Source organism: Pongo abelii, chromosome 8, assembly GCF_028885655.2.
Source record: "Pongo abelii isolate AG06213 chromosome 8, NHGRI_mPonAbe1-v2.0_pri, whole genome shotgun sequence".
Taxonomy (NCBI): domain Eukaryota; kingdom Metazoa; phylum Chordata; class Mammalia; order Primates; family Hominidae; genus Pongo; species Pongo abelii.
Genome location: NC_071993.2, coordinates 47646772 through 47666379, shown reverse-complemented (window position 1 = coordinate 47666379; position 19608 = coordinate 47646772). Strand labels below are relative to the sequence as shown.

Genomic DNA, 19608 nt, shown 5'->3' with positions numbered 1-19608 from the left:
GTGAGGCCAGGCACAATGGCTCACACCTGTAGTCCCAGCACTTTGGGAGGCCAAGGTGGGTGGATCACCTGAGGCCAGGAGTTTGAGACCAGCCTGGCCAACAAGGTAAAACCCCGTCTCTACTAAAAAGGCAAAATTTAGCAGGACATGATGGTGAGTGCCTGTAATCCCAGCTACTCAGGAGGCTGAGGCAGGAGAATTGGTTGAACCCAGGAGGCGGAGGTTGCAGTGAGCCGAGATGGCGCCATTGCACTCCAGCCTGGGTGACAAGAGCAAAAATCTGTCTCAAAAAAAAGCTCAAAGGAAAGGGATGGCCCCTTGCTTGGCCATGCCCTAGGCTGCTGCAGGTGTGTCCATGTGAGCACGTTGTGGAGCAGCACCCTGTCCCCAGGTGGCAATTTGATCACCACACCCTGGGACTGCTCACAGCCACCATTGCTTAAGTGGGCTGTCTTGCAGACCTTGTTGTTGCGATCCTTGCTCAGGATGACCAGACGGAGGCTGAGTAGCGTCCTTGAAGGGCAGAACTCCCAGGCTAGTGCCGTCACTGTACTTGTCATTCTGTGAATTTCATTGGTACACTTCCCAGAAAGGAGACTAAGTGGGTGAGAGTACCCCTTCAAGAGTTGGTACTGTTGACACATGGGTCCTGAGAGGAGAGATCTCCTGGCACAACCCAGGTGGACTGGTGCAGGATGGCCCTTGGTGCCTGGCTCACACAGCCTCCACAGACCTGCTTAGTGGAGGAAGGGCTGGTACAGATGACCAATGGCTGCTGGGGGAGTTGGAGGGAGGCCTGTGCGCAGAGCTGCTTGGGCAATGGACAGGTTGCTGTGCTGCAGCTGAGCAGTAGGGCGAGGTCTGTGACTGGGGCTGTCAGGGAATTCACAGGGCTGCCTCTGCTCTGGCCTGGGGGCTGAGCTCTTTGGTTCTGAGCCCACATCTAAGAGAAAGGGAAACAAGGATGTCAGAAGATGTAAGAGGTTCCAGCTTCATTCCCACATCTGTGAGGCAGAAGTGACATCTGTTGGGCTTTATCTCGGTGATTCTGTCTGTACATAACATTTAGTCTGCAAAATATGGATGAGTTAAGGGAATTATTGCACTGGCCCGTGAATGGATGCCACATTGATTTGCTAGAATGGCAAGATTTTCCCACAAAAATGAAGACCCTAGACTATTAGATTATCACACCTGGGGGTTAGTGGAGGGGCAAGATCTATACTGGTGTCTAGTGCCTAGAAGCCTGGGATGGAGATAAAGGTCACATAAGACATAAGACACATATGACATAAGATGAATAAGACACATAAGACAGCACCCTCGTAACAAAGAACTCTCAACTTCTTTGAAGATACCACCTCCCATTTATCTAGTACCATCTCAGCGGGCAATACCATTTCCAAAATTATGGGACAAATTGTGCACCACAGACAGAAAACTTACCTAGATTCTGGATTCTGGAATGCCTGTTTGTTTTGCCAGCTCTTCCTTGATGGCAGTTCCAGGGAATCGGTTCCTCTGAAAAGCTTGAAGGAGGACACCTGTCTGTGGTTTAGTGATGGCATCACTTTTGTCTCCCTCCTTTGGTTAAGCATTCTGTAGGAAAACACAAGAAAAGAGGGCTTTCAGGCCATGTTCACATCAACCCTAAGACAGACATTTTCAAATATTGTTCTCACCATGCTTACTCCCTCCCAGGCCTCTGAGGTGTTCATGCAGTGATCCTGGACCTCGGATTAAGCCCCTGCAGTGCTGGAAGAAGAGGACTCTGCACTGCCTGCCACACCAGGACTGAAAGATCCATGGCCTTCCCTTCTTCCAAACTACCTTCCCATGAGGTGGGGATGGTGGTCACATCTCCAACACTAGCGTGCTGTGGAAGAGACATCAGTGTTCTCTGCAACAAATTTGGAAACAGCCTAAAGAGACGTTTCTACTTCAAAGAGGTGCACTGAGGAAGTGCACTGGCACTGCTGGGGACTCACCTGGGGCTCAGGGCTGAGGCTTCTCGTGTCCTTGGAGCTGCTGTCCTCCCGAGGAGCATCCACACTGCAGCCAGCTCAGCCTCAGGTGTCTTCTCTGGTTTTGAAGCCAAATCTAAGTGGGAAAAGAAGATTCAAGTTTTATCCGATTTAGTCTACATAATTTTAAGTATCTATTTGAGCTCAACACCAAGAATCACTTCCTTCTCTGTCCCATCTGTGGTCTTCAAACGAAAGGTCCCTGGGTTAGGAGACACTGGTTGGCATCCTAAAGCCAGAGCTGGCCGACGGATGTGTGTCCACTCTTCCTTCACTTCTACCCCACCCCACACTTGTTTTTGTCTCACGCTCACTTGCTCTTTCTGCCTCCCTCTCACTCTTTAGGTCTCACAAAGGCTTTGGTCAAGGACTGACTGATTTCCTTGGCTGTCTGTCATCTCCCCATAATCAAAGGCATTTCATAACATGCAATCCATGTGAAGGGACCTCTGATGAAAATTCATTTAAAGAGGAGCTCACTAATTACCAATACTTACTGCTGAGCCTGGAATCATTCATATGTACCGCAGAGTTCATTCATTCCAGATGCAGTACTAGATAAGGAGACTCCTATGAGCCAAAAACCTAACTCTGAATAGACTGTGACTGTCATAATCAAACCCTGTGGCTGCCTCCTCCTTACTGGAGGGTGTAGAGGAATGCAGTTTTTTGTTTGTTTGTTTGTTTTGAGGCAGAGTCTCTCTGCAATGCTCAGGCTGGAGTATAATGGTGCGGTCTCAGCTCACTGCAACCTCCGCCTCCCGGGTTAAAGCAATTCTCCTGCCTTAGCCTCCTGAGTAGCTGGGATTGCAGGCATGCACCATCATGCCCTGGCTAATTTTTGTATTTTGTGTAGAGACGGGGTTTCACCATGTTGGCCAGGCTGGTCTTGAACTCCTGACCTTGGGTGATCCACCCGCCTCGGCCTCCCAAAGTGCTGAGATTACAGGCATGAGCCACCATGCTCAGCCAGGAATGTGCTTTTAATCATTCCTTAGTGTTTCATGTGGGGACTTGATAACTCACGATAAGGATTCTATCCTAAAAGACAAGCAATACCTGTTGACTTGCTCTTATGTCCCAGGCAGTCTGTAAAACTGTTTCATCTATTCTCTCAATATGTCACTTCAAATACGATCAGGAAAGAAGTCTTAAACATGGCTGGAAATGTGGGGGCAACAAATACATTAGTGAACACCCTGGCGGATCCAACCTCATTCCACATGGTTTCTTGTGCTTTCCTTCCACACCGTCAATTCCAGTGGGCTGGTTGCCAATGCTCCATCCAATCTCCATGTCTTCCCATGGACACACTTTTTTTTTTTTTTTTGAGACAGATTTTCACTCTTATTGCCCAGGCTGGAGTGCAATGGTGCGATCTGGGCTCACTGCAACCTCCACCTCCTGGGTTCAAGTGATTCTTCTGTCTCAGCCTCCCGAGTAGCTGGGATTACAGGCAAATGCCACCATGCCTGGCTAATTTTTGTATTTTTAGTAACGAGGTTTCACCATGTTGGCGAGGGTGGTCTCAAACTCCTGCCTCAGCCTCCAAAAGCACTGGGATTACCAACATGAACCACTGCCCCCAGCCTGGGCCACACTTTCATTCTGGGATTTCATGTAGCACTCTGACACCTGGACTGGGTGCATAAAGAGAAGGAAATATGTCTTCACTTGGCCTGCCTGAAACTCAGATCCCTGTTATCCCAGGGCTTACTCAGGATTATAGCATTTGATATAAAACCCTGACCATAGACTTTTCTTCAACAGAGTCCCTTTTACTTAGTTGTTGACAGTCTGGATACACTTCTCCTGGTGTGATTGTGATCTTTCCAGCTATTTCTTAACTGGAGAAACAGAATGGTTTTCTTTTATTATTTATTTATTTATTTATTTATTTAATGAGACAGTCTCGCTCTGTTACCCAGGCTGGAGTGCAGTGGCACGATCTTAGCTCGCTGCAACCTCTGCCTCCTGGGTTCAAGCAATTCTTTGCCACAGGGGTCCGCTACCATACCTGGCTAATTTTTGTATTTTTAGTAGAGACAGGGTCTCACCATCTTGGCCAGGCTGGTCTTGAACTTCTGACCTCGTGATCCACCTGCCTTGGCCTCCCAAAGTGCTGGGATTACAGGCATGAGCCACCGCGCCCAGCCGGTTTTATTTTTATATCCATTATTCCACTCAAAATATTCCAAAATGGGATCAGGCATTAAACTCTCCAGTGTGTAAAGCCCACATAAAAACAGTAGAGGCCAGGCACAGTGGCTCACTCCTGTAACCCCAGCACTTTGGGAGGCCAAGGTGGGGGGATCGCTTGAGGCCAGGAGCTCAAGACCAGCCTGGCCAACATGGCAAAACCCCATCTCTACTAAAAATACAAAAATTAGCCAGGTGTGGCACATACCTGTAATCCCAGCTACTTGGGAGTGTAGGGGATGAGAATGGCTTGAACCTGGGAGGTGGAGGTTGCAGTGAGCTGAGATCGCATCACTGTACTCCAGCCTGTGTGTCAGAGTGAGACTCTGTCTCAAAACAAAACAGTAGAAAAGAAACAAAAACCATGGGATGAGAAACAGGACTTTATGGCAGCCCTGACCTCACTGTCCTCAATATTACCTATTATCTGAGCATTCTATAATATTGGTGCCAGGTATCAATGACAACTTATCGTGATCATGGTGACCATATTACCTATATTCTCTAGAGCATGCAAATATGATTTAATTTTCTCCTACCAGGAGAAAGGCCCAATTTAACTTCCTTCCCCCATCAGTGAATACACCAGACCACATGTTCCCATGATTGGTAAAAGGCAGAGATAGGGGTCTTACTTTCAGTTCATTCTTAACATGGTATGACTGGAGACTGCTTAGCCCAGCTTGTCTTTTTTCTTTGACTCCAAGGAAATGAAATGGAAATACAAGCCCACCTTTATCCTAGACTCCAGACTGCCGATTTCTTTGGCCAGTTGCTCTCTGGTTGGTATGCCAGGGTAGGAGTTCTGCTTAAACAATGCTTGAAGGAGATCCTTTGACTTGAGTTCAGAATGATTCTTTGTTGAGATTCTCTTGGGAGACAGCCTGGTATAGAGAAATGGGTCAAAGCCATGGGAAGGATTTGTTGTGGATTCACATCTGTGATGCAGATACAGGCTTTCTATTGACACCAGGTTGAAGGTGTTGAGTCCCAGTGGTCACTCGGTGTTTGTACTTTTTGGATACAGACTCCATGATTAACTGGGCACAGGGCATTACACAGATTAGAAAGGGTGATAGCCTTCATGCAGAGATCCACACCAAAAACTGAATCTCATGCCATTCATAACATTACACACAAACAACTCAGAAACCAGTTGAAAAGGGGACATTGAATGAAACGTTTAGTTTCAAAATGTGAAAACCAAATTTGGACTTTCTGGGTTAAACATACACAGGGCAAGGGTTGAAAAACTACCTGTTGCGCTCTATGCTCACTACATGAATAACAGAATCAATCGTTCCCCAAACCTCAGCATCACACAGTGTACCCATGTAACAAAACTGCACATGTACCCCCTGAATCTTAAGATAAAAATATAAATTATTTTTTAAATTGTCAAAAAAAGATAAAGGTGTTATCTTCAAAGGGTGGTCATTAGGATGGACCACGATGTGGTAGGAGGGAGGCATGTAGCTGAGTCCCAGTGTTTATATCTGAAGAGGAGAGTGAATGGCCTTGCATCCCCCATGCAGAGACAATGACCAGCAGGGGTGTCAAGATCTGTTGTAATATTTGAAGCATTACTGAAGATCTGTGTAGCAAACTGGTTCCCAGGGAACTCTCGGCAGGAATCAGAATGCATCTATGTCACTCCTCACAAAATTGAAAAGGAAACAACAGGAACAACAAAAAATCCGTCAACATTTCCTGGAATTTATGACACCAGACATTTTCTGAGAGCTGTGTGGCGGACTTCATAGTGGAGAAAACAGTTTTTGTCCCACATCTCCATTCATCTGGGTCACTGTGCTTCATTCACATGGTATTGCAGTGCTGTGAGATACACCACAGATACAGTCAGCTTTGTCCTGGGACTGGATGTTAGAGATGGTTAAGGAGTGGTCAGCCTCAGACCTGGAGCCTGAGTAGTGGTCAGGGATCCCGTCCCTCTTGCCGTGGTTTCCATCACTCTTAAGCCACATCACACACCAAGGGGCTTCCCTGGCCATGCTACCATGCAGTGATGTAGGTGCTATGCTTACTGCTCAGTGTGCAGGTGAGCTTGGCGGAGACTCCCTGGCTGGGAGAGGGAACCTGAAAACAAACTCATTACATCGTGGAGGAAGGAGAAGAGGGGAAAATTCCACCATGAGTGAGCCAGGGATCAGGATGCCAAGGACCATGTTGGCCTGTCCCTTGAAGGAGGAGGATGAAGAGGAGGAGTAGGGTGTATGCCACTGTCCAGATAACCCTAGTGCTGTGCCGAGGCAGCCATGCTGCAGGCCTCTTATCCACCCTCCAGACCGTGGAGAAACAGGGGCCCTTCATGCAAATCCTTGGCCAACCAAACCCTCGCTGGGTCTTTCCTGCTGCCCTGTGGCTGGGTGTCATTTCTGGGAGGCGTGGGCCTGTGCTCAGCCTGGCTTGAGGCTCTGCAGGGTCCCAGGGAGGACTCAGCTTCTAGCCCAATGAGTCCTGAGCGGAGGCCAGGATCAGTGTCTGTTTCCTCATTTCCCCAGCTGAGAGCCCCACAGGTCCCCTCAGGGCAGGCCCACAGGCTATCCTCTCTGTGACTAGAGGAGGGGTGGTTTTCACAGAGGCTCCTGCTTCCACCATGCCAGGACCCCTGCCCACTCACTGCGTAATGACAGAGTGAGGTTCTTCCTCAGGGCAGCCGCCTGATGTCTCAGTCTTTAGCTTTCTATGTAGGCCTCCTCAGTGGGAACAGGATGCACAATTCTCACTTTATAAGGAGTTCTTAAGGGAAGGGTTATCTCATATACAAATTGCAGCTGAAATAAGCATACATTATCTACAAGCAGAGGCGATTCAGCCCTGAATCCACTGGCCAGGGTACTCATGAAGCCAGGTTTCTCTCTCCCCACTTGGTTGCTCAGGAGATCAGCACATAGTGAGCAGTCTGGTGAGTGCTGGGGAGGACAAATTCACCTGATTGATAGATCCACTGAATTCTCTGTCAAGTGAGGAGAACCCCGGGAGTATAAGGAGAAAGTACTGAAGAATCAGAAGCCTTGGGGGTTTTTCTGAAGTGAGGGGTTAGAGAGATTCACTAAAGGAAGGGGATGCGAGTGACAACTTCCAAGATCTGAAAAACTTCCCATGGCTTTTTGGACATAGAGAACTTGCTGACTAAGTGAGGAGGTCACAGGGGAGAAGGAGATGGTAGGAAAGAGAGACTGGAGAATCAAGATGGGAAATTGTGAATCAGAGATAAGGAATGGGAGAGGGTGAGGATGTTCCACACTTTATCAAAGACTGGAGGAGGTGCCAGTGGGGAGATTGAACAGGAGTCAGAGGGGAGGTCGAGGTTTGGGGTGTGTTTGCTTTCATTTCTGGTTTGTTTCTTAAAGTGTCACCTCTGCTAGCCATCTTCCAGCCTGGACTGGGAAATTTTTTTTTTTTTTTTTTTGAGATGGAGTCTTGCTCTGTCACCCAGACTGGAGTGCAATGGCACAATCTCAGCTCACTGCAACCTCCGCCTCCCGGGTTCAAGCAATTCTCCTGTCTCAGCCTCCTGAGTCGCTGGGACTACAGGCACCTGCCACCACATCTGGGTAGTTTTTGTATTCTTAGTAGAGACAGGGTTTCACCTTGTTGGTCAGGCTGGTCTCAAACTCCTAACCTCAGGTGATCCAGCCGCTTCGGCCTCCCAAAGTGCTGGGATTATAGGCATGAGCCACGGCACCCTGCCCTGGACTGGGAAATTTTTAAGTCAAAAGTCTTTAGTTCTCTCTGCAAGAGATTACTCTTTGGTTTCTGTCTGCTCATGGCTTTCCTTCATGTTTTCCACCATTCTTAGGAATTTGAGGATATTAAAATATGTATGGGAAAAATTGGGGGAAATGCAAATTCAGGTCCTATTCCAGACCCACGGAATCAGAATTCACACTTTACACGATCTCAGATGACGTGTGTGCACAGTAACATCTGAAAAGCCCTGGTCTGACTCAGGCGTGAAAGCACTGGTGGGTGTGGGTGACAGATTGTTTCTCATGCCTCAGTCTAGTCTCCCTCCTGCAAACATGCCCAGCAAGCTCCCTGCCTGCACTCTGTCTTGAGCAGGAGATGCCAGGCATGCTGCACTTGAGGCTTCCCACTGCACATGGAGGCAACTCCCCTGAGCTCACAGATCCATAGAGCTTCAATAACAAGATGATCTGCATATTTTTATTGATATTAATAAGCACTTAGAATTAGCTAAAAATCAATGTGTATCAGTACCTATGATAAAAATAATATTGTGGCCAGGCGCAGTGGCTCACACCTGTAATCTCAGCATTTTGGGAGGCCGAGACTGGCAGATCGCCTGAGCTCAGGAGTTCGAGACCACCCTGGGAAACATGGTGAAACCCTATTTCTACTAAAATACAAAAAATTATTGGGAGGCCAAGGCGGGCGGATCACCTGAGGTCAGGAGTTCGAGACCAGCCTGGCCAACATGGTGAAACCCTGTCTCTACTAAAAATACAAAAATTAGCTGGGCATGGTGGCAGGCACCTGTATTCCCAGCTACTCAGAAGGCTGAGGTAGGAGAATCGCTTGAACCCGGAGGCAGAAGTTGCATGAGCTGAGATCGCGTCATTGCACTCCAGCCTGGGGGATAAGAGCGAGACTTCATCTCAAAAAAAAAAAAGAAAAAATTAGCCAGGCGTGGTGGCCCTTCTCTGTAGTCCCGGCTACTGGGGAGGCTGAGGCATGAGAATCGCTTGAGCCCTGGAGGCAGATGTCATGGTAAACTGAGATTGCGCTAGTGCACTCCAGCTTGGGCTACACAGTGAGACTCCATCTCAAAAAATGTATATATATATATATATATATATATATATATATAATTATTTTTATGCAGTCATTATATACTTATAATGTCTTCACGACCAGGGAAATTAAATTAACCTAAAATGACACTAGTGGTATATAAAATATAGAAAGATAAACACAAAAATAATCATAATTGTGGAAATATTAGGGGCATACATGAAAGAAATTCATGCAAATTCAAAATATAGGTATACTGATTTGTCTTGGCGTATTAGCTTCCTAGGCCTGAAATCACATGGACCGTAAACTGGGGGGGGGGGTTAAAACAACAGAAATGTCTCAGTTCTCGAAGCTAGTAGTGCAAAATCCATAGGCAGGACCAGGTTCCCTCTGAAGCTTCTAGGGGAAACCTGTCCTTCTTCTGGGCTCCTGGTGGTTTCTCATTTCTTTCCTGCTGCTCCTCTTTGCCATCTTTCCTCCATCCTGGAGGATGGCCCTGTGTCAACTCAGTCCATGCATGTGAACCAACCAACTCCACACCCCACATTAAGCACAGCTCCCTGAGTGATCCATAATCACCAACCTCCAGGGCACTGATAGTCACTCTGTGTCCTCTCAGCTTTTGGAGAAACTTTTGGACAAGTCATCTCCAAATAAAGAAGACCTTGTCAATGTAAGACCATGCTTCTTTCTTATACAGAAATTTTGCTTTCCTGGTTTGTTTCTTTACCAGTGAAATTTAGAGATAAAAATCTGAAAATGTACATTATGGGAGACATGCAATACCCTTGGTTGAGGTGGTATTAGGTGGGCATCTCTTATCAACTGACAGTTTCCATGATAAACTGTAATGTAGAGGCATTTCCCTCAGCACCAGGTTTCCCTTTTGAATTAAGGACTGTGCCACTGCTAATCTAAATCAATTTGAAAGATAAATTTGGCAGGAAAAGGTGTTATCTTTTCCACAGGTATACTCTGTGCTAGTTTTAGGGAACTTTGATTTTTGATGTAACCACTGTACCCCTTCTAGTTTCCTAAAGTCAAGAGAAAAACAGACCTGTGTGAAGTACACAGCATAATATAATCCTCACAGTGCTTTTAAAATATGATTGCAGATGTCATCAGCCTCAGGGGAGAGTGGTATGTACCTTGAAAAACTCACCGAGACACAAACTTGCTGACTTCTTGTCCTCCATCTCAGAGAAGATATGGAAGACATGAAGGATGGAGAAAAAGAGGAAGAGGAAATGTGATGGTGGAGTGGGTAACATAAAAAAGGGAAGGCAAATAAGTGTATGTGTTTTCAGTGGCTTCTCACTTTCTTTTGGCCCATCAAGGAGATCAACACATCTGAGGAGAGTGCTGATAGGCTGCTCTTAGCCGGGACCACACTTGTGCTTTGAAAACAACCCCCAAAATCCCTGCAGGCAAATGAAGGATGTCCTGAGAACATCCTCCCAGGGAGCAGATACCCATTCTGTAGAAGCTCTAAGCCTGCTGGGCTAAACCCTCCACAGGCCACTTTAATGAGGAGGAGAGGCTGTAGGTGGTGGTAGGACCACCATGTTGCATGACTTTTCTGTGTGCCCCGTCTTTTGACTCTGTCTCAAAAAAAAAAAAAAAAAAAAAAAAAGTGTGTTGCTTTGAAACAAAAGTGCAGATGCTTATCAGCAGCCTTTGCCTTTGTGGGAGTTGTAAACTAAAAATAAAATTCTAACCCCCCACTGACTGAACAGGCCCTCCCTTGGTCAAAGAGACCCCAGAAAAACCTTAAAACTGAGTTTCTGGCCATGATGAGATGGGAGGAGGTTCAGACACATCTCATTATCCCCCCTCATGTTTATGGTTTAGACACAACTGCCCAGCATTACCGTGAAATTAGAGATCATAAGACTGACATAATGGACTATTTGTGGCAATGAGATATCGAATTATAAACAGGACTGAAGGCCACAACAGGTAAGGGTTAAGTCAGGCACCCTAAACTTAAAGAATAAACTCTGTCCTAACTGCCACAAGTTAATTTTTCTCTAGCAGCTAAACAAGCACTGACCCTCAAGATAAGCAATATTAAAATAATTGTAGCTCAACACCAGATACTGACTAACCTCCAACCCCTGTTCCACAAACCGTAACTGCACCTTTGATTCGACAAGAGACTAATTTCAGTAACTTTCTCCCGATAAGAAGACCACCTACAGTTTATCAAGCTCCTGTAGGGCCAACATAACCATGGCAACCCTGAGAAGTATGTGAATGGTTGCAGGCCCCTTGCTGGTCTGTGAGAAGTCTAATTTCAAGTACAGCAAGAAATGAAGCCAGCATCTAATGGAGAAGTAATGTCGCCTATGCTAACATACGATACAAATATTGATGAAGATAAAACCGTTGCCCTCCTAACAAATGGGAAATTAATCACTGGATACATACAGCTATGAAAAAACTGGACATCTAGATTGTCCACCTCTACCTCTGTGCCAAATTCTAGGCTTTCATTAATAAGAATGTATCAATATTGGTTCAGTCATTGTAACATTTACCACACTCATGTGAGATGTGATTACAAAAAGGATGCTGAGGTGGGGGAAGGGTATATGAGAACTTTCTGTACTACTTCGTCAGTTTTTATGTTAATTCAAAACAGTTTCACCTAATGTCCATTAATTTAAAAAATATGGCAGCATTGTTCAGGAAGTGTTTCATTTTAGTTAATGTTTAACAAGCAGCTAAATATCTAAATACTACGTTGAGATATTCTGTGCTATTAAGACTGAAACAATTTTGAAGTTGTAAATATATTTTCTGTAGTTGTAGCACTAGTGATAGACTTAATAAACTTAAATTTGCACACATGAAATAAAGAATATAGCATAGCAATTTTAGAGTTGTCTGAAATATGCGACGCTGAATAATCTAGAATTGTTATCCTTGAATGAACTTAACAATTTAATTTCCACAGTACTTTCAGTTGACTGCTTTCAGGGGTGCACTAAGTTATGAGGCCAGTGGCAGAGCATTCTCTTCCTCAGCTTGGTGTGGACAGTAGATTCTCTTGATCCCTCAAGATCTACTGTCATATCCTGGAGGCAAGATGCTGGGAAATGTACTATGAAAAAGACGTCAAAAAAGCTTTTGACGTCTTCCTGCCACAGACCATAGAGAAATGAGTAATCATTTATTGACAGTTTAAATGTTGGACCCATTGTTCACCATCTGCATAGCAAAACCCCCTGAATCTCAGTTGGATTTTAACAAGAACCTGCAGTGTGAGTTGCACTCATAACCAACAGACTGACTATGTAGGCAAATACCTGTATTGAGATGAGACAATATAGAAATATTGGAGTGACCAAGAACACTGGGCCTGGTGCATAAAGGTGTGGGTTCAAGTCCTACTTAGAAGATGCACAAACCGGACAAAGTTATAGAGACCTCTCTGTGCCTCAGTTCCCTGTTCTGAGGTATTGAAATGTTAATATGGCCTATGTTATGTTATAAGGCTAAAAATGGTGAAATGGAGGTAAAGCCTTTAGAAGACTGGCGATTCATAAGTGACCTAAAGTGTTCAATCATTATATGTCTAGAAGAATAAGCCAGAACTTTGGTAGTTGTTGAATACAGAGAAGAAACGTGGGTGGCTCCAGGGGAGTGGAAGATGGGATTTTCTTCTTTCCGTGGGTATGATGCTTTACAGCTCATGAAGAATATCTGTTATTTCTTGTGATGCTTACACCAGCCTGGAGGAATGCGCAGAGCAGGGGCTACAACCCATATTTGACAGCTCAGGGAAGTGAAATGGAGAGATTTGAAGTGGTCTGCCCAGAGTCACAGCACTGATGAGTGATGGATCTGGCACAAGAAGGTAATTGGTTTTCTGGGAACTGAAGTCTCTGAAGACCAGAGACCTTGAACTAATTCTCTGAACCCTGAACAAAGAGCTATTTTCACTTGCTTTCTCAACTGCTCCTACCCCAAAGTTGCTTCAGGAATCTGATGCCCTAGAAGAGGTGGCTAAGTCAAAAGAAGAGGTGAAACAATAATAAAAAAAGAATCTTTCAACTTCTAGGTTTTAATCCCTGACCTCACCTTGCAGTATAAGCCACCTTATAATCAGTTGACCATCCTAAGGGACCATGGTCTGCTTGGCCCCGTATTAGTCCATCCTTGCATTGATATGAAGAAATACTTGAAACTGGGTAATTCATAAAGAAAAGAGGTTTAATTGGTTCATGGTTCTACAGGACATAGAGGGAGCATAGTGGCATCTGGTCTTGGGAGACTTCCAGAATCTTCCAATCATGGTGGAACGTGAAGGGGAAATAGGCATCCCATATAGCAGCAGCAGAAGCAAGAGAGAGTGAGAGTAAGATGCCCCACACTTTTATGCAACCAGATCTCATGAGAACTCAGTTTTGCAAGGACAACATCAAGGGGCTGGTGCTAAACCATTCATGAGAAAACTACCCCCATGAGCCAATCACCTCCCATCAGGCCCCACCTCCAATACTGGGGATGACAATTTAACATGAGATTTGGGAAAAGACACACACCCAAACTATATTATTCCACCCCTTGCCACTCCCAAATCTCATGTCCTTCTCACATTTCAGAATACAGTTATGCCTTCCCAACAGTCTCCCAAAGTCTTAGCCCATTCCAGCATTGTCTCAAAAGTCTGAAGTCCAAAGTCTCATCTGAGACAAGGTAAATCTCTTCCACCTGTAAAATAAAAAACAAGTTAGAGTTACTTCCAAAATACAATAGGAGTACAAGCATTGGGTTACAAACCCCATTCCAAAAGGGATAAATAGGCCAAAAAAAGGGGCTACAGGCTCCATGCATATTCAAAACCCAGCAGTGCAATCATTAAATCTTAAAACTCCATAATAATTTCCTTTGACTCCATGTCTCACATCTAGGCCATTGGTGCAAGCAATGGGCTCCTGAGGTCTTGGGCAGCTCTGCCTCTGTGGCTTTGCAAGGTTCAGCCCCCAAAGTTGTTCTCATAGGCTGGAGTTTGGTGCTTGCAGTTTTTCCATGTGCATGGTGCAAACTGCCAGTAGATCTACCATTCTGGGGTCTGGAGGATGGTGGCTCCACTAGCAAATGCCCCAGTACAGACTCTGTGTAGGGGCTTCAACCCCACATTTTTCCTCTACACCACCCTAGTAGAGATTTTCTGTGAGGGCTCCACCCCTGCAGCAAGCTTCTGCCTGGACACCCAAGCTTTTCCACACATCCTATGAAATCTAGGTAGAGGTACCAAGCCTCATTCACTCTTGCATTCTGTGCACCAGCAGACTTAACACCATGTGGAAGCCACCAAGGCTTATCACTTACACTTGTCAGAGCAGCAGCCCAAGCTACCCTTGGGCCCCTTTAAGCCACAGATGGATCTGGAGTTGCCAAGAGGCAGGGAGCAGATTCCTGAGGATGTGCAGGACAGTGCAGGCCTGGGCCTGGCTTCCAAAACCATTCTTCCCTGGGCTTCTGATCCTGTGTTTGGTTGGGCTGCCTCTGAGATCTCTAAAATGCCTTCAAGGCTTTTTATTGTCTGGGCTATCAGCACTTGCCTTCTTTTTAGAAGAAGAAATTAGAAATCAAATTTCTCTAGCAGGTGGTTACTCAGCAGCCCACTTGAGTTCTTCTGAAGATGGGCTTTGGTTTTTTTTTGTTTGTTTTTCTTTTCCCCTACTACATGGCCAGGCTGCAGGATGCAAATTTTCCAAATTTTATGTGCTGATTACCTTTTAAATAGAAGTTCCAACTTATTTCTTTGCTTCCACATCCAAGCATAGGCTTTTAGAAGCAGTCACACCAGTTTTTTTTGTTTTGTTTGTTTTGTTTTGTTTTGTTTTTGAGACAAGGTCTCACTCTGTCACCCAGGCTGAAGTGCCATGGCATAAACATGGCTCACTGCACCCTAGACTTCCCAGGCTTAGGTAATTGCCGCATCTCAGCCTCCTGAGTAGCTGGGACTATGGGTTCATGCCACCATGTCAGGTATTTTTTTTATATATTTTTAGTCAGAGATGGGATTTTGCTATGTTTCCCAGGCTAGTCTTGAACTCTTGGGCTCAAGCTATCTGCCTGCCTTGGCCTCTCAAAGTGCTAGGATTACTGGTGTGAGCCACCATGCTTGGCCCATGCCACTTCTTGACCTCTTTGTTGCTTAGAAATTTTTTTTGCCAGATACTCTAGAACATTACTCTCAAGTTTAAACTTCCATAGATCCCTAGGACTTGGATGGAATCCAGCCAAGCTCTTTGCTAAGGCATAACATGCGTGACCTTTGCTCTAGTTTCCAATAAGTTCCTCATTTCCATCTGAGACCTCATTAGCCTGGACTTCGCTTTCCATATCACTATCAGAATTTTGGTCACAACCATTTAACCAATTTCTAAGTAGTTCTAAACTTTCCCTCATCTTCCTGTCTTCTTCCAAGTTCTCCAAACTCTTTCAACCTCTGCCCATTACCCAGTTCCAAAGGTGCTTCCACATTTTCAGGTACCTTTATAGTAATGCCCCACTCCTTGGTACCAATTTTCTGTACTAAGCCATTCTCACATTGCTGTAAAGAAATTCCTGGCTGGGCACGGTGGCTCATGCCTGTAATCCCAGCACTTTGGGAAGCCAAAGTGGGCAGATCACGAGGTCAAAAGTTCTAGCCCAGCCTGACCAACATGGTGAAACCCTGTGTCTACTAAAAATACAAAAATTAGCTGGGCATGGTGGCACGCGTCTGTAATCCCAGCTACTCAGTAGGTCAAGGCAGGAGAATTGCTTGAACCCAGAAGGTGGAGGTTGTAGTGAGCCGAGATCACGCCACTGCACCCCAGCCTGGGTGACAGACTGAGACTCTGTCTCAAAACAAACAAAAAAACCCCCAAAACAAAACAACAACAACAACAACTTCCTGAGACTGGGTAATTTATATAGAAAAGAGATTTAATTGGCTCAGGGTTCTGAAAGCTTTACAGGAAGCATGATACAGACATCTGCGTGGCTTCTGGGGAGGCCTCAGGAAACTTAGAATCGTAACAGAAGGCTAAGTGGGAGCATGCACATCACAAGGCCAGAGCAGGAGCAAGGTAGGAGGAGGTGTCGCACACTTTTAAACAACCAAATCTCACTGTTGCAAGAGCAGCAACAAGGGGATGATGCTAAACCATTTATGAGACATACACTCTCGTGACCCAGTCACCTCTCACCCGGTTGTCTCCAATACTGAGGATTACAATCCACCATAAGATTTGGGCAGGGACACATATCCAAACTGTATCAGCCCCCAAGCTGGCTCAGAACTCAGGACATTTTAAACCAATTGCTACTTGAAGGCTGTGCCAAGAATCAACTTCCATTCAACTGGCCAACTCTTCATGAGCAGCTAATTGAAATTAACTGAAAATATGGCTATCTGGGCTGATGCTTTAGTGGCTTAATGAATTAAATCTGTGACCCCAACCATCTCACTGGCTTAATCTGAGCAACTATCCGAACAACCTGGACTAAGGCATACTTGAGATGGGAAGTGCCTAAATAAAGTCTGTTTAAATAACTTGGAAGTCAAACCTGATGAAAAAGATACTTGAATTTTATTAGACACAGGCACAATGTATTCAAGGTCATGAGTGAACATTGTATTATAGAGGAATGTAAACATGAAAACTAGCACCTTGAGCAGGTGGATATATGGCTGCTAGTATTAGGTTTGTGCAATAATTGCAGTTTTTGCCATTGAAAGTAATGGCAAAAACAATTATTTGTGCACCAACCTAATAGCATGGGAAGTTTCCTGATTACATGCAACAATTCAGACATATCAAAAAGTTAAGATATGTCTTAAAGATATGTCTTAAAGTAAAAATCATGTTACACCTGAGAAAAAATTTTTTTTTACCTTTGAGTTCAATATTTTGGTATTATAACAGCAGAAATAGAATATGAGTGAAAAGTTAAAAGAGCTGATGGAAAAGCTGAAGTACAAAGTTACCATTCTAGCCAAGTAAAAAGATTTACCTTTTGAAGGGGAAAAGAAACAAAGGGTAATGAGGTGTGATCTGTAAATAATGTGTAAAAAAAATAGTAAACGTTGAACTTCTGAGATACAAATCTCAGAAGTTTTAAAAAAACAGATTTGAGAATTACAAATTATTACTGTGTGTAATCTCATTGAGAACAAATCTTTTTTTTTTTTTTCTGGCTCCAAAGATCCTTTACTGATATCCACTTGAAACACTTCGGTCCTTAACTTGTTAACTGAGTTGACAGGCTGATGGCTGAGCTAGGTAAAGCTTTCATGGTAGCAAAAACACTTCCTGCCTGTAATTATATCAAAACAGGTTGCTGAATAATGTGTGTGAATGTCATCAGGGTCTCTGTCCCATCTTCTTCAGGGTTCGATTAAGCTCCTCCAATTTGTGGATCCGACGGATGAAGAAATCCCCATAGTGCCTGGAGACCTTGGTGTCCGCAATGTGGATCATGTCCTTATCAATGTAGAAGTCAACCTCTGAGGCTGACTGAAATTCACCATGCAGGATTGAGATGCCACTGGTCCACACCAGGTTCTTCATCTTGTGTTTGAAGACAAGAAGCTGGATCCTGAACTCCTGCTCTGTGAGGTCCAGGCAGCCAGCCAGCTTGGCCACAGGCATGGTGGTGTAGAGCTTGAGGAAGCTGTGGATGGTTGAAAGCTGGGCCTGCTGCTGTATTTCATCAGAAAACACCTTCAGCTGCTGCAGGAAGGGCTCTTTGTGGTAGTTGGGGTGCACATTATCATAGTTGAGCACTACAAGCGACAGGAACTTGGGGCAGAAGTAACTGAAAAGTTCTTCATAGACTTATGGGTCACCTTTCTGCATGCGCAGCATCTTGTCCCTGTATTTCTTCTGCAGCTGGAGGTGAATGCTCTCATCGATACTCATGGGGTACACTGTGAGGGCAATGGCCAGCAGCGCATGCATCTGCTCATTCTGCTTGTTAATCATCTCATACTTGTATGTGGTCCCCTGGAACATGCACTTGGTCCTCTGGATATAGAGGAGGATATTGGCAAAGACCCGGATGGCATCCTGGTAGTGACACATCATCAAATATGCAAACCCAATATAATAGTATGTGGTGACCTGGCACTCTGGCACACGGGAATACATACTCTTTTTGTTAAGTTCGATGGGGAACAAATCTTACACTTATTTTTTTAAAAAAAATTCAGGTGGATATTAGTGTATTTTTAATGTTTTTATTTATTTATTTGTTTTTATTTTTTTGAGACAGAACTACAGGCGCCCGCCACCATGCCCGGCTAATGTTTATATTTTTAGTAGAGACGAGGTTTCATTTTGTTAGCCAGGATGGTCTCCTTCTCCTGACCTGGTGATCTGCCCGCATCGGCCTCCCAAAGTTCTGGGATTACAGGCGTGAGACACTGCCCCCGCCTGTATTTTTAATATTATGGCTAATTTTAATAAGACGTTTTAAACAAATCTAATCCCAATCAATCTTGACAGCAAAAGAATTTTGTATCCTTTTATAATATTTTTACAATTTTATAGTAATATATTAATATATTTTTATTTTAATTTTTATAACTTTATATTTTTTATTTTATAACTTTTATATCCATTTAATGTTATTTATCTTTTAAATTTTTCTTTAAAACAATCCCTCAAAACCTCTAAACTAAACAAAATTATGGTTCCCACCATGAAATTTCAGTTTCTTTTCCTAAAAATCTCCAGATTTAGACCACTCTAATATTTGGTTTCAGATTTTGACTTTTATACTCAAAAGACTTTGGTCTATAATTTCCCTTTCATGGAATGTCTCATACTGTATTTGGTATCAAGATTCTCCTCATCTGATGAAGGCAGTGTGGTTGTGTTTTTTCTGTATCCTATGAAACACTGTGTACAAAAGTGGTGTGGGGAAACAGTACATTTTTCTAAATGTAGGAAAATATTTAAGACAAAATGCTTGGTGGAAGAATCAAAAATACAAATCAGTAATCATACTATAAAACATGTTCATAAATCCATAGATGAATTGGAGTGGGGGAAACAAAAAAATGAGGAAGATATTTTGAGTACAAGTGAACTGGCCTACTTGAAGAAACCACGATCAGAAGATGAAAGTGAACATATCTCAGCAACAGTACATAAAATTCCCCATTTGAGCATTCGTTGTATGACATTCCGAAATTGACAAATACTGTCAAACTTGAACCTCGAAGCTCACAGAGTGATGGTTAGAATGGAAGGCAAGATACGCTTCATCACATGATCACAGTGATAGGTCACTGTAGAATTTTGAAATGAATACATGCCACATTACGGGGTCCAACTGCTGCTATTTTGACATGTGTAAATGGGTCACTTAGAGTATATGTTGCATTTCAAAAACTGAATCTCAGACCCACAGTATTGTTCTCTGTGCATGAAATAAATGTTAAATGAGGAAAAAAGACCTCTCAAATATATTTGATAGTGAACATTTTAGAGTGAAGAGGGAAAAAGCTAACGTGTTGAGAATAAAAGGAGTTCCTTGCTTGAGTTGAAATGCCCTCCTCACCCATTTCTACTGTTCCTAAATCACTGGACAT

At 44.2% G+C, this 19608-nt stretch overlaps 1 pseudogene; it reads right to left on the bottom strand.

Moving 5' to 3' along the window:
* Nucleotides 1-17363: 17363 nt before the first annotated feature.
* Nucleotides 17364-19608, bottom strand: LOC129048482 (eukaryotic translation initiation factor 3 subunit L-like; annotated as a pseudogene).